The sequence below is a fragment of the Heloderma suspectum genome, chromosome 4, assembly GCF_057233095.1.
Source record: "Heloderma suspectum isolate Gila_16-S chromosome 4, 16-S_ref, whole genome shotgun sequence".
In the NCBI taxonomy this organism is placed as follows: Eukaryota; Metazoa; Chordata; class Lepidosauria; order Squamata; family Helodermatidae; genus Heloderma; species Heloderma suspectum.
In genome coordinates this window covers 162,865,170-162,877,383 of record NC_139461.1, presented here as the reverse complement: position 1 = coordinate 162,877,383, position 12,214 = coordinate 162,865,170, and positions in this window count along the sequence as shown.

The window sequence follows — 12,214 nt, the reverse complement described above, 5'->3', positions numbered from 1 at the left end:
GTCTGGTAGTTTTTGTGCTACACATGCATAAAGTTTCCTTTTCTCAGAAACTAAAACAAAAAGTAAAAAAACCTCATCCACACAGGGGATTAGAGATCCTAATCAGAAGGTGTTTAAGGTGGCCATTAGGAGGTCACTATCCCTAATCATTGCTGTATGTTTTCTTGAAGTGTGAAAGCACTTCCCTTTTTTCTTTTCTGAATCTGCAGCTGACCCGAGTCTCTCATTAAGGGAAGAAAGAAAAGTTAAATGTCTCTTTGGCTGCAAATTGCAATACGCATTACCTGGAAGTCACACTGACTGAACTCAGTGGGGCTTATTTATTAATTGCACTGCTACACTTTCTCTACTCCATATAATTTTATAAACCTCTCCCCTTATTTGCCTTTATTCTAAATTAAATAACCCAAATGCTGAAACCTTTTATAGAGGAGTTGTTCCAGCCCCATGATCATTTTGGCAGCCCTTAGCTTAGCCTGACAATATTCTCCTTATGGTCATTTGATGTACACAAGGGAAAACAAGCAACAGGCAAAATGGGAACATCAGTAATAGTGATAATGCTTCATATTATGTGCATTGTGTAGTGCTTTGCCCCACAGTATATATTGGACTGTTATTAGTGTACTGCTTTGGCCGCACACAGTTTGCTTGTGCACTCACACAGCATGCACGCACGCACACACGACCAAAAGAAAACCAGATACAGAAAGAAAAAAACTACTTGCAAGCTAAGGGGAAGGGAAATAGCACTAAAATCTAACAGAAGAGAAAGGAGGTTTTGTTTTGTTTTTTGTATTCTTTGGTTTTTTATAAGACTATAGAGAGTTGGAAAATGGGGTGGGAAGAAATAGTAATGGGGGGGGGGGAGCCAAAGAACAAGCAGTACAAAGCAAGCAAATAAGCTGCTGGGTTAAAAGTTCAGCCCTGTTAGCACCTAGAGATGTCATTTTCCAAGGCTCGGTTCCCCCCTCCCAACTCCTCCTCTCCCCCTCCCTTCATTTGCTCAGATAGGCTGTCTGGGCTTCAGAATCGTCCAAAGCAATCCGAAGCACTTCAGGTCTGTCTGGACCCCCTTTGGACTGAAGTGGTCCAGTTACCCCAATCTGCTTTGGGGTTCAGACGGAAGCAATGCACAGCCCCACTTGGCATCGTCTTAATCATCACTGCTGTGCAGCAGTGCCTGAGCCATTCAGACTGTCTTATGAATTAAATCTGAGATGAAACTTTAAGGTTAAATGGCCATGAAATTTTGTATAGGGTTAGTTCCCATATATTTTGGGATTTCTAAACCATTTAATTTTAATTGCTAAGGGATTAAAGATTTTAGCAGGTGAATATTCTCAATGCTGTGGGATCTCGGCAGTCTGAGAGGTGGTGGTGGGAAGACATTCTCTACTGGCCATGCACTAAAATGGAGGTGAAGTAGAAAATTCTGCTATTCCATTCAGCAAGCTTGCTATGTGGCAAGGGGACGCAGGCATTCCTAACGCTTGAACATGTGCATCCTGAAATGGGAGAGGGAGGATAGGTCTGCCCCTCTACCTAGATAGCACCTCTGTGAGGCCTGGTTCATGAATAGTACACTGCTGACATATGGCCCATGGGGGTGCAGCAGCCAGCCTTGGGCTTGTTTCTAGGAAATGCATTTCTTTGAAAAGCAGCAGAGATGAGCCGGTCTGTGGCCATTACGTGCCAATATGTGTCTTGCTGTGCTTTAGCTCAGGGGATGGGAAGCCTGAGCTCTGCGTCTCAGTAAATGGGGCACTCAGTCAAGAGATCTTGTCTTCCTTTGCAAAATTATTTGTCCATTTTTAAATGCACCAAAACCTTATAGAATTATTTTTAACACACTTGCTGAGCTGTGTGAATTGGAAGCATTAATGGGAAAGAAATGTTCATGTTGTTCCCAAAAAGCGAGGCTTGGTCTCACTCTTTCTTCTGGAGCTGATTTAAAGGACAGCTGATGGTTGGACTGTAGTTTTTGGCCTAGACCAGGGCTGTCAAGGCTTAGGCCCACAGGCCAAATCCAATCTGCACAGGGTCCCAGTCTGACCCCTGAGCAGGGTTCCCCACATGGCCATGTTCCTTCCCCCTGCCCCCCCCCCCTCCAAGGACTGGAATGCCTCTCTGAAGGACCAGTAAGAGATTCTAGGCTACAATATGCTGGTGTTTTAGGCCCATCCCTGAGAGCTTATCTGAAACTGAATTCAGTCCTCAGGTTGAAAGAGGCTCAACACACCTGGCCGAGACTAAACATATCATCTCCGAATTGGGTTTTCTTGTGCATGAATAAAAGTAGCTGCTCTTGAACATGTGAAACTTTTAGTCCAGAGGTTCCTAGTACTGACTTGTAAGCTCTGATGTGTGAAAATCTTTTAAGAACTAACCTCTATTAAGAGCTAACCTCAGGATAACCATTTACTAGGTTGTGGAAGCCTTCAAGAGGAGAAATTACCTCTCATACTGAAGACTGCTAACTCACTTTCTGATGTGGCATCTTTTGATGTGGCAAAATGACATGATGTAACATCAGTGTCAATAAGAATCAGGCCAGAAAGGGTTCATTCTAGTCAAGGCTGGCTCCAAATGCCCCACTTGGGGGGGGGGGGATGCAAAGGGTACTGCATTTAGTATCAATTTGCATCCCCCTAACATTAATTGGGAGCGGGGGCAACTGGAGATGATGGTGGAATAGGGCTGCATCACTTCAGACGTGGGGGGCGGGGTGGGGGGGGGAGACCACACTTCTAGTGCTCTTTGTGTTTAAACCACAACCACCTCCCTCCAAGTAGAAAATGAGCAAGCAAGGAACAGGCTGGGTCTGCTAGAACCTCTCTTTCTTTCTGATGAGGTTTACTTGTGTGTGTTTTGTTTTAATTGCTGGGAATTATTTGTGTGGGGAAGGATTCAAAAATGGTATCCCCAACCTACAGTCTGAACTGGCATAATTCTGCTACCCCTGTAAACCAGACCTGAGGGCCAACATAGGTGTGACAACAACATCCACACAGTCAGTGTGAATGGCCTTTTGAAAGTGAATTACAGGCACAGAGGGGCTGATCTAGATCAGGAACCCAGCACACGGGGAAAGGGCTTTATTTCCCATCATCATCCCAGTCTTGAAACTGATCAGGGGGGAATCTGAGGCAAGATCCTCGGCCTAGGGCAATTAAGGCCCCCTCACTCCCAGGCAATAGTAAAGCCCACACTGATGCTACAAGCAAGTGGGAAGTGGTGCCCCCTTGCCTTGTTCAAGCCCAGGAAACCCTTTCGGCAAGGAGAAAAGGCTTAGCCAGAGCAGCAGCCTAAGCACAGGCAGCCACAAGAGTGCTGCAGTTCACGTTGTAGGAAATGTGCCTCACGCCAAGCAATGAAGTCACAGCCTGAGCAGCACAATGGAAGCCAGAGGGAGCCTTGTGGTTTGTGACACACTTCACACCTATCAATCGGAAACTCTGCCACATCAAACAGGGCCTGTTATGCTCAACTGTGAGGGAAAGAGCCCTTGCTTTCATACTTGTGGGCTGAGCAGATTAGTACAGAAGCAGTCAGAAGTAGAATTAACTTGTTGTGCATGTGCTCATATCGGGGCCCAAGTAGCTGCTTTATGAGTTCAAATAATTAGTTTACTATATGAATATAATGCTCAATGAGAGATTCTCCAAACACTTCCCGATAGCTGGCTTTGTGTGGGGAGTGCAAGAATCAAAATACAGCCTTTAATCAGCATAGAACAGCAGTGTCCCCCACACCTGCCAATGCACACTGTCCCCTCTCGCCATGAGCTGTTCAGCATAATTCTTATTCTTATTTATTTCATTTCTATACCACCCAATAGCCGAAGCTCCCTGGGTGGTTCACAACAATTAAACAATAAAAGAGGATACAGTATTATTGTGCTCACAAAACCTAACCATACCAAAAACAGCCAATACCAAATGCATCAAACATGTTTTGACATACAGTCTTCCTCAGTGGTCTAGTACTATTAGGACATGGTTTAGTACATAAAAGGTATGCCAAAGAGTGAACAAACATATGTATTCAAAGACATTGTATACAACAGATTCCTCACAAGTACTAACATTAGACACTGCAGTAGTTAACCCTGTGAATATAAAAACAATATTGTGTTTAATTTTTTTAAAATTATGGTTAAAAGCTGGTACTTAGGTGTATATTAAAATATAAGAAAAATGTATTAAAAATTAAAAACTCACCAAATTATAAAACTTGCCAAACCTCTTCTGGTTCATGTACCGGCCAAAGCAGGCACATGTTGCGACAGTAAATGAACTGCAAGGGGGCCAAAGATTCCACTATAAACAACTATTTTTGAGGATGGCAAGAAACTGCAGTAGCCCTAAAACAAATAATACAGATAAATACATGCCAATTTAAAAATACAATAAGATACAAAGTTACACATGTATAAAACCAAATATTCACATACAGGCGTGCAACAAAATATAAGGAAGATTTCAATTCAGATCACATGTCCGCCTTGTAAAGGAGCCCATTGTAATCCTGCAAAGAAACCGGAAGCAGAAAGCCCTGGTAAGGATGTGGGATTTCAGCCTCGTGTGACATCCCTAGAAGAGGATATAATAACATGGGAAGTTGCAAAAATCCACAGTGCATCAAACAGTTGGAAACCCACATACAGACAAAATAAAAACATGCTAACTGACCTATATAACTTACTGGTCTTAAGGATCCTTAGTCACAAACCACACCAAACCTGAACTTCCTCCTTTGGACAGGATGAGAGCAAAAGGACAGTGGCCAAAAAGCCCACCCCAGATTTACACTGTATCCAGGCCTGGGTCAGATGCTCTTCCCCTTCCCCTCCCCTCCAGATTCACATCAGCCCAGCTGTGAGCGCTCTTCCTGCCCTTAAGGCTTGAGTAGTTTATGTCCCTGAGCTGGAGATAGCTTGCCTGGAGATGGCAGAGCCCTATACTTTTGAGACAGAAGAGACTCATCTCCACTTTCAGGTGTCACAGGGTCTCAGTGCCAGCATCCTCCCCTCTTGGGCCTCTCACCAACCAGCAATCTCTAACTCATACAATAAAACATGTCCAACAGAATAAAACAACATGGAGTAACTCTGGTTCTTAAATTACCACAGGGGAAAGTATTTTTCCCCAGCCTGCTCAAAATCCCGTTGAGCAGCAGAACATGTGAGCTCTGTTTCTTATAACAAACTCTGATGCCAATTGACTTCAAATATCATAGATACTTAGAATTAAGGACTTGGTCTTTCAAAGAATCTCTCTCAAAAGCTTTCTATTTTGTTTCTTCATTTTTGTTCAAGATTTAGTATATTTACTCCCAGAAATATTGCACAGAGAGCTAATTTTCTTCCTCTCTCTCAACCTTCTCAATATTTTTCTATGGGGGAGTGGTGCAGACAGACAGGCAGTGTAGAGAGAGGCTGACTGAAAACATCTAGCCTCTGGTCTGCTTGTTATCCTCTGTCCTCTACCTTTGTTTTGATTGTTTGAGAGTCAGGATGTGCCTGGGTGGGAGGAAGACAGAAACAGGGGGAAAGGGTGTCCATGTAATGGTGTTCATCGGTAGGGGACAGTCCATTGGGATGGGAGAGGATCTTATCAGAGTGATGGAAGAAGTTGATGTCTACATGCCATGCCATCATAGATCACTTCCCTGTCCAGCCTGGCTACTGTAGCCTCCAGCCTGGTTGTGCTGTTGGTGAATGCCAGGTCGGTCCATAAGAAGACCTCACCCATGATTTGGTAATGAATGAGGGAGCCAATCTGTCATGCATACTGGATGGATGAGCTGGGCGATACAGACCTGACTCAGCTTTGTCCACCCAGGTACTCTGTGCAGCATTAGGCCAGGCTGGAGGGTTGGGTGGAAGGAGTCGCTGCAATCCACAGAAACATCATCTTTTTGTTGTTCAGTCGTTCAGTCGTGTCCGACTCTTCGTGACCCCATGGACCATAGCACGCCAGGCCTTCTTGTCCTGCACTCTCTCCCGGAATGTGCTCAAGTTCATATTCATTGCATCCGTGATGCTATCTAGCCATCTCATCCTCTGCCATCCCCTTCTCCTTTTGCCTTCAGTCTTTCCTAACATCAGGGTCTTTTCCAGGGAGTTTTCTCTTCGCATTAGGTGGCCAAAATATTTGAGCTTCAGCTTCAGTATCTGTCCTTCCAAGGAGCACTCAGGGTTGATTTCCTTTCGGATGGACTGATCTGACCTCCTTGCAGTCCAGGGGACTCGTAAGAGTCTTCTCCAGCACCACAGTTCGAAAGCATCAATTCTTCGGCGCTCAGCCTTCTTCACTAGGAAACCCTTCCACTCTGGGATGGGTTATGAGAGGCCAGGTTGGGGATGCTACTAGTGTACAACCCACTCTGTTGCCCAACAGCCTCCCTGACCAAACTGGCTAAAGCAGTCTCAGATGTGGTTCTGGAGACTACAATACCCATGCCGAAGCTGCCTTAATAGGGCCAGCTCAGGATTTCGTGATCTCCATGACAACCATGGGCCTGTCTCAGTTTGTCATTGGTCCAACATATAGGGCAGGGTCTTTGTCTCAGGGCATGAGGAGGTAGTCTGGATATTGTGGGGAGGGGTAGAAATCACCCATTGCCATGGTCAGACCACTTCCTGGTGAAGTTTGGTCTCATGGCGTCAGTCCCTCCCTGCAGAGGTGAGGGACTCATTAAGATGATCTACCCCTGGAGACTTCTGGAATCCAAGGGATTCCGATGCTCTGGGGGATTTTCCAGTAGCCAGAGCAGGCAATTCTTTTGAGGCCCTTGTCAGGCTATAAGGCCTCTTCAGCAGTGTGAAGTTCAGATGGCTCCTTGGTTTACTTGGGAGCTTCAGACAATGAAACAGGCCAGAATACAACTGGAGTGCAAGTGGAGTAAGACTTGTCATGAGCTGATGAGACACACACGAGAGCACATAATTGCACCAATTGCATAGGTGGTGAAGAAGGCTTACTTCGCTGCCTCCATCACATCTTTGAACAACTGTCCAACTGAGCTTTTCTGAGGGGTTGCTTTCATCTATCTCAGTAAATCCAACGTTGGAGCCCTTGGAGGCCCACTGTGACAAGTCTGCCAAACATTTTGAGAATAAAATTGCTCACCTTCATGCCAGCTTGAATGCCACAATTAATACTGTATGTGTTGAGGTGTCCAGTGAATTGTCTTGTCCTGTGTTGTGGGATCAGTTTCGGTTTTTGAAGGCTAAGGAGGTGAAGAAGACACTTGTATCTGCGCAACCCATCATCTGCTCTCTTGACCATTGCCCATCATGGCATCTTTGAGCTAGCTGAGGGGGACAGGGGAGTGGTGAACGCATCATTACATGATGATGTAGTCCCTACTGCCTTGAAGGAGGTGGTAGAATGACCACTCCTGAAAAAAAACCTTAATGATCCATAGATTTATACTAGCTATCACCTGGTCACAAATAGCCTATTTGGGTAAGGTGTGTGAGAGAGTGGTGGCCATGATAGTCTCAGCTGCAGGCACTCTTGGATGAAACTGATTATCTTGATCCATTCCAGTCTGGCTTTAGGCCTGGTTTTGGGAAAGAATTTGCCTTGGTTGCCCTGATGATCTTCTTCAGGAGAGGAAGAAGGTTGGCCTGTTACTTCTTCTCAATCTCTCAGTGGCTTTTCAGACTGTTGGTGGTATTCTCCTGGACCGGCTCTGTGAGTTGGAGGTACTATTTTACAGTGATTTGGCTCTTACTTATGGGGTCCATTCCACAGAATAACATTGGGTGACTCTGCTCAGTGGCAGAGACTCTATGGGTGGGTGGTTCCTATTCCTGGGAATTGGTTGTTCACCTGTTTTGGATGGGGGTGCACTCCCTCTGAAGGAACAGGTATGTAGTCTGGAGGTACACCTGGATACATCCTTGGGGGAGTCTCCATGAGCAATTTACTCTGAGCCGGCTGTGTGTTGAGGTCATTAGGGACAGATGACATCGTGGCCCTCCAGCAGTCATCCCGGAGTTTATCTGGGAAAAAACAGATTTCCTGAGACTGCTTAAAGTCCGATTCTTTTCCTCAAGTTGGATTTTCCCCAGTATAGTTGCTGTGTGCCCCAACCCCTGCATTGACCTCAGGTATGCTAGCCCTGCCCAGGGGTGTGCCTTTCACCATAACCCCAGTCAAGGGGTGTTTCCTGTGTGTTTCCCATCCCTGCACAAATCCTAAATGCTCTAAAGCGCAATCTCGAGGCTCCGATTTTCCATTGTTTGGTTTATTGACTTAGGAAGTAACCATACCTTCATTAAAGAGATCCTGCACAGCATTGATGGGGGCTGGTTTCCCATCCCTGTGTTCTCCCTGCCCCCTTTCCCAGCACAAGCATATGTGTGTCTACTTGGAAGTAACTCCCCTTGTGCTCAATGAGGCTTGTCCTCTGAATGCCCACATCAGAATTTACAGAGATCCCCCTCAATTGAAATGGCACAGTTTAAAGCACAAATCCCCTAACTTCTATAAAGTGTGTTCCCAAGGCTCCAATTCTCTGTTGTTTGGTTTATTGCCTTAGGAAGTAACTATTTCACACCTTCATTATAGAGATCCTGTGCAGCATTGGGTTAGAAAGGGGCTGCTTTCCCATCCCTGTGTTTCCCCCCCCCTTTCCCAGCACAAGCATATGTGTGTCTACTCAGAAGTAACCCCCATTGTGCTCAATGAGGCTTGCTCCTGAAATGCAGGTGTATCTGGAGCTTCAAGGGAAAAGGAGAAAGGGGGAGGGGAGAACCTGGTGGTGCGGGAGAGCCTCTCTTATCGGTTGAGCAGCCCCCGCCAGTCAGGTGGCGTTTACTCCAACCCCCCACCCCACCAGGAAGTATGTGCTGTGAAGTGATTTTTACTGGTGTGGAGCACTCGCTCATGAAGCCCTGCATGGACCAAAGCGCAACAAAGTGATTCCTTTTAAACGATCTGGTACTCCATTCACTTCTCCTTCCATTGTCATGGAAACACCACCAGGGCATTAGAGGCCCAGGTGACCTCAGAGGTGCAGGGCGCCCATTGACCACTTCAGCTGGTGTGCCAACTGCACCCATTTCTGGATAGGAATATCCTAGCCACTGTGATCCATACTCTGGTAACCTCATAATTGGACTAATGTAATGTGCTCTATGTGGGGCTGCCCTTGTGCCTGATTCAGAAGCTGCAGCTAGTGCAGAATGCAGCAACTAGGTTGCTCCCCTAGAGATACACACTTCACACCTGCATACAAAGAATTGCACTGGCTGGCTGTTCGCTACTGAGCCAGGCCTAAATGACTCAGGATCAGGATACCTAGCTGACCGTCTTCCCTTATATATACCCAGTCAGCCCTCAAGATCTTCTGAGGAGGTCTTACTGGTCATTCTGCAGCCAATGGAATGTCACCAGGTAGCGGTAGATAAGTGGATCTTCTCAGTGGTGGCACCCACCCTTTGGAACACTCTCTTATGTGTGGTTTGAGAGGCACAAACAGTGGCAAATGTTAAATGCCTCTTGAAAACACCCCTATTCACTCAGGCTTTCTCTGACCTGTAAGGGACTCTGTTACCACCCTGTTTTATTGAGCTTTTCTACACGAGGCTGTTAATCCACTGTATCTACTTTTGGTTTTGTCACAGCATTGACATACAAGCACTACACAAGGAGCATTTCCTTTCCTGTTTTTCCACTACATAACCTATACGAGGCACTGTGGTATAGTGGAATAGCACAAATACACAAGAGGAAATCACGCTTTCTTTCATTTTCACAATTAAATGTCACATTTTCCTTTCTCTAAAAAAACTTGCCAGAACTGCTCTTTAGATACAGAAGTGAAACTGGAGGCTCATGTTATCATCTAAAGAACCAGTAAACAATCATGAGCATGACAAACGCACTATAAATGTTTCATGTAGAAAACCCATTGTTACAGTATTTGTAATGTTTTAAAATGTTTAAGGGCGCAATCCTATGGGGATGGTCAGCCACCTCCAAACTTGGAGACGGCCAACTATACAATGCAGGGTGGGTGAAACATAGAGGGAATCCTCTCCTTCATGCTCCAGCCACCCTGCATTTACAGCTAGCCATCCGATTTCAGCTCTCTAGCTAGGGTACATCGGAGCGGAATGCGGGGAGGCCGGACAGTGCATAGGAAGCATTGTAACGGCACTTCTGCGGTCTCCTCCCCTCCCCACCCCCAGGGACGCCCCCTTTTCACCTGCTCCATACTGCTCTTACAAGCATGGAGCTGGGGGTGAATTGTGCTGCCTATGCGGCGGCGGGGGCAGGGGCAGGGAGTGAGGTTTCTGGGAACTGAGCTCGGAGCCCTGGATCCCAAAAACTGAAAAATCCTATGACCGTCTCGGCCATAGCATTGTGCCCTTAATTATTTTTGTTATCATCATCATCATCATTATCATCGTCTTTATATTGTTAGGTGGTATTTTAATGTGAATGGCTTGGGGATTTTAATATTTTAAGCAGTTTAAAATTAATATATATAAATGATGTCTGTAGACTTAAAAAAAAAAAAAATCTCAGTGGAAAGAAGCTTCCCAGCTCTCCATGTGCAAAGTTTTCACTAGTTTGCTCATAACAAACTGGAGCGTTCTAGGGTCCATTTAATGCTTTTGGTATAATATGAGAAAGCTTAGTTATCCCCCCATCCTCTTCTTAGTATCACTTCTTCATCCGTGGTGAAGAAGCCTTCAGTTTCTGCTCCTCAAAATGCAGTATTAGCAAACATAAGAGTTGTGCTGGATCAAACCAAAGTCCAGTCCAGCATTCTGTCTACACAGTGGCCAGCTGGATGCCCCAATGGGAAGCCCGCAAGCAGAACATGAGTACAACAGCGCCCTCCTGCTCCTGTTTCCAGTAACTGGAATACAGAGGCTCACTGCCCCTGATACTGGAGGTAATATATAGCCATCATGACTAGTAGCCATTGACTGTGGATCTCCCATTCTTTTATGCAAAATATTGTTCCTGTGCTCCCATATTCTGATCTTCCTCCCCATCTTTCCACCTTTCTTCCTCCCTCCACCTTTTTGCTCTTAAGCAGCAATGTAGACAGCTTCCTCTCGTAGACTATAAAATTGGATGCTTTATTATTTTTGGCAAATACTGAAAAAATCAGCCCAATCACTTAACTGAACAATTTGGCCAGATACATCAACTGGAATAAAATTGAAACGATGTCCTGTGGTGGTAGAGTGGCCACTGTTATCCCTTTCTTTGGTTGACCATTTAGCTGGGCTGTGTCTCCACCAGAGATTTACTCCAACCTGGCTGTGTGGTGAGGTCTCTGTGTTTCCATGATGTCGTGACTGTTCAGCACCAGCCCCACATTTTATCACCGAACAACTGCTTCTTCTGAGACTGCTTATAGTCCGACTTTTCCTGGTTATGGCGGCTCCATTACTGACCTGTTTCCACAATTGCACTGGGTTTGCTGTCTTAGCCCTGCCTATGGGGTGTGTAGCCCGGCCTTTGTGGGTGTGTCGCTCTGACCTCAGTGACCCAACCCTTTCCTTCCCTGTTTTCCAGAAGTTTCATCACTGTTTTGGAGCAGGATGCTGAGGGACCAACTTTTAAAACATCATTGAAAATAAGCACTGGAACACAGCCCATGACCCCAGTCAAGGTTTTTTCTCTCTCATTGTGCTGAATGAGGCTTGTCCTTTCAATGACCACGGAAATAACAGAGAAGCCCCTCAATTGACATGGCACATATCAAAGCCCTCAATTCCTTAAATGTGATTAAGCATGATCCGAGGCTTCGGTCCATTGCCTTAGGATGTAACTCATTCACAGCTTCAAAATAGAGATCCTGTGCTTTAAAATGGGGGCTGGTTTAAGTCTCTTTCCCACAACAAACCCATTAGTGTCTCCTCAGAAGTAACTCCCATTGCTGTGGATGAGGCTGAGATTCCCCCTCAATTGAAATGGCACACATTAAAGCCCAATTCCTTAAATGCGTTTAAGCGACCAAGCGAGGCGCGGAGGCTCCGATGAATTGCCTTAGGAAGAAAGTACTTTGCAGCTTCGTTATAGCTATCCTGCAGGTTACAATGGAGGCTGGATTCCGTCTTTGAGTGTACTACTCTCTTTCCCACAAAAGAACCATTAGTATCTCCTCAGAAGAAACTCCCATTGTGGTCAATGAGGTCCCCTGGGTTAAAATGGGGGCTAGGTTCCCTCTTTGT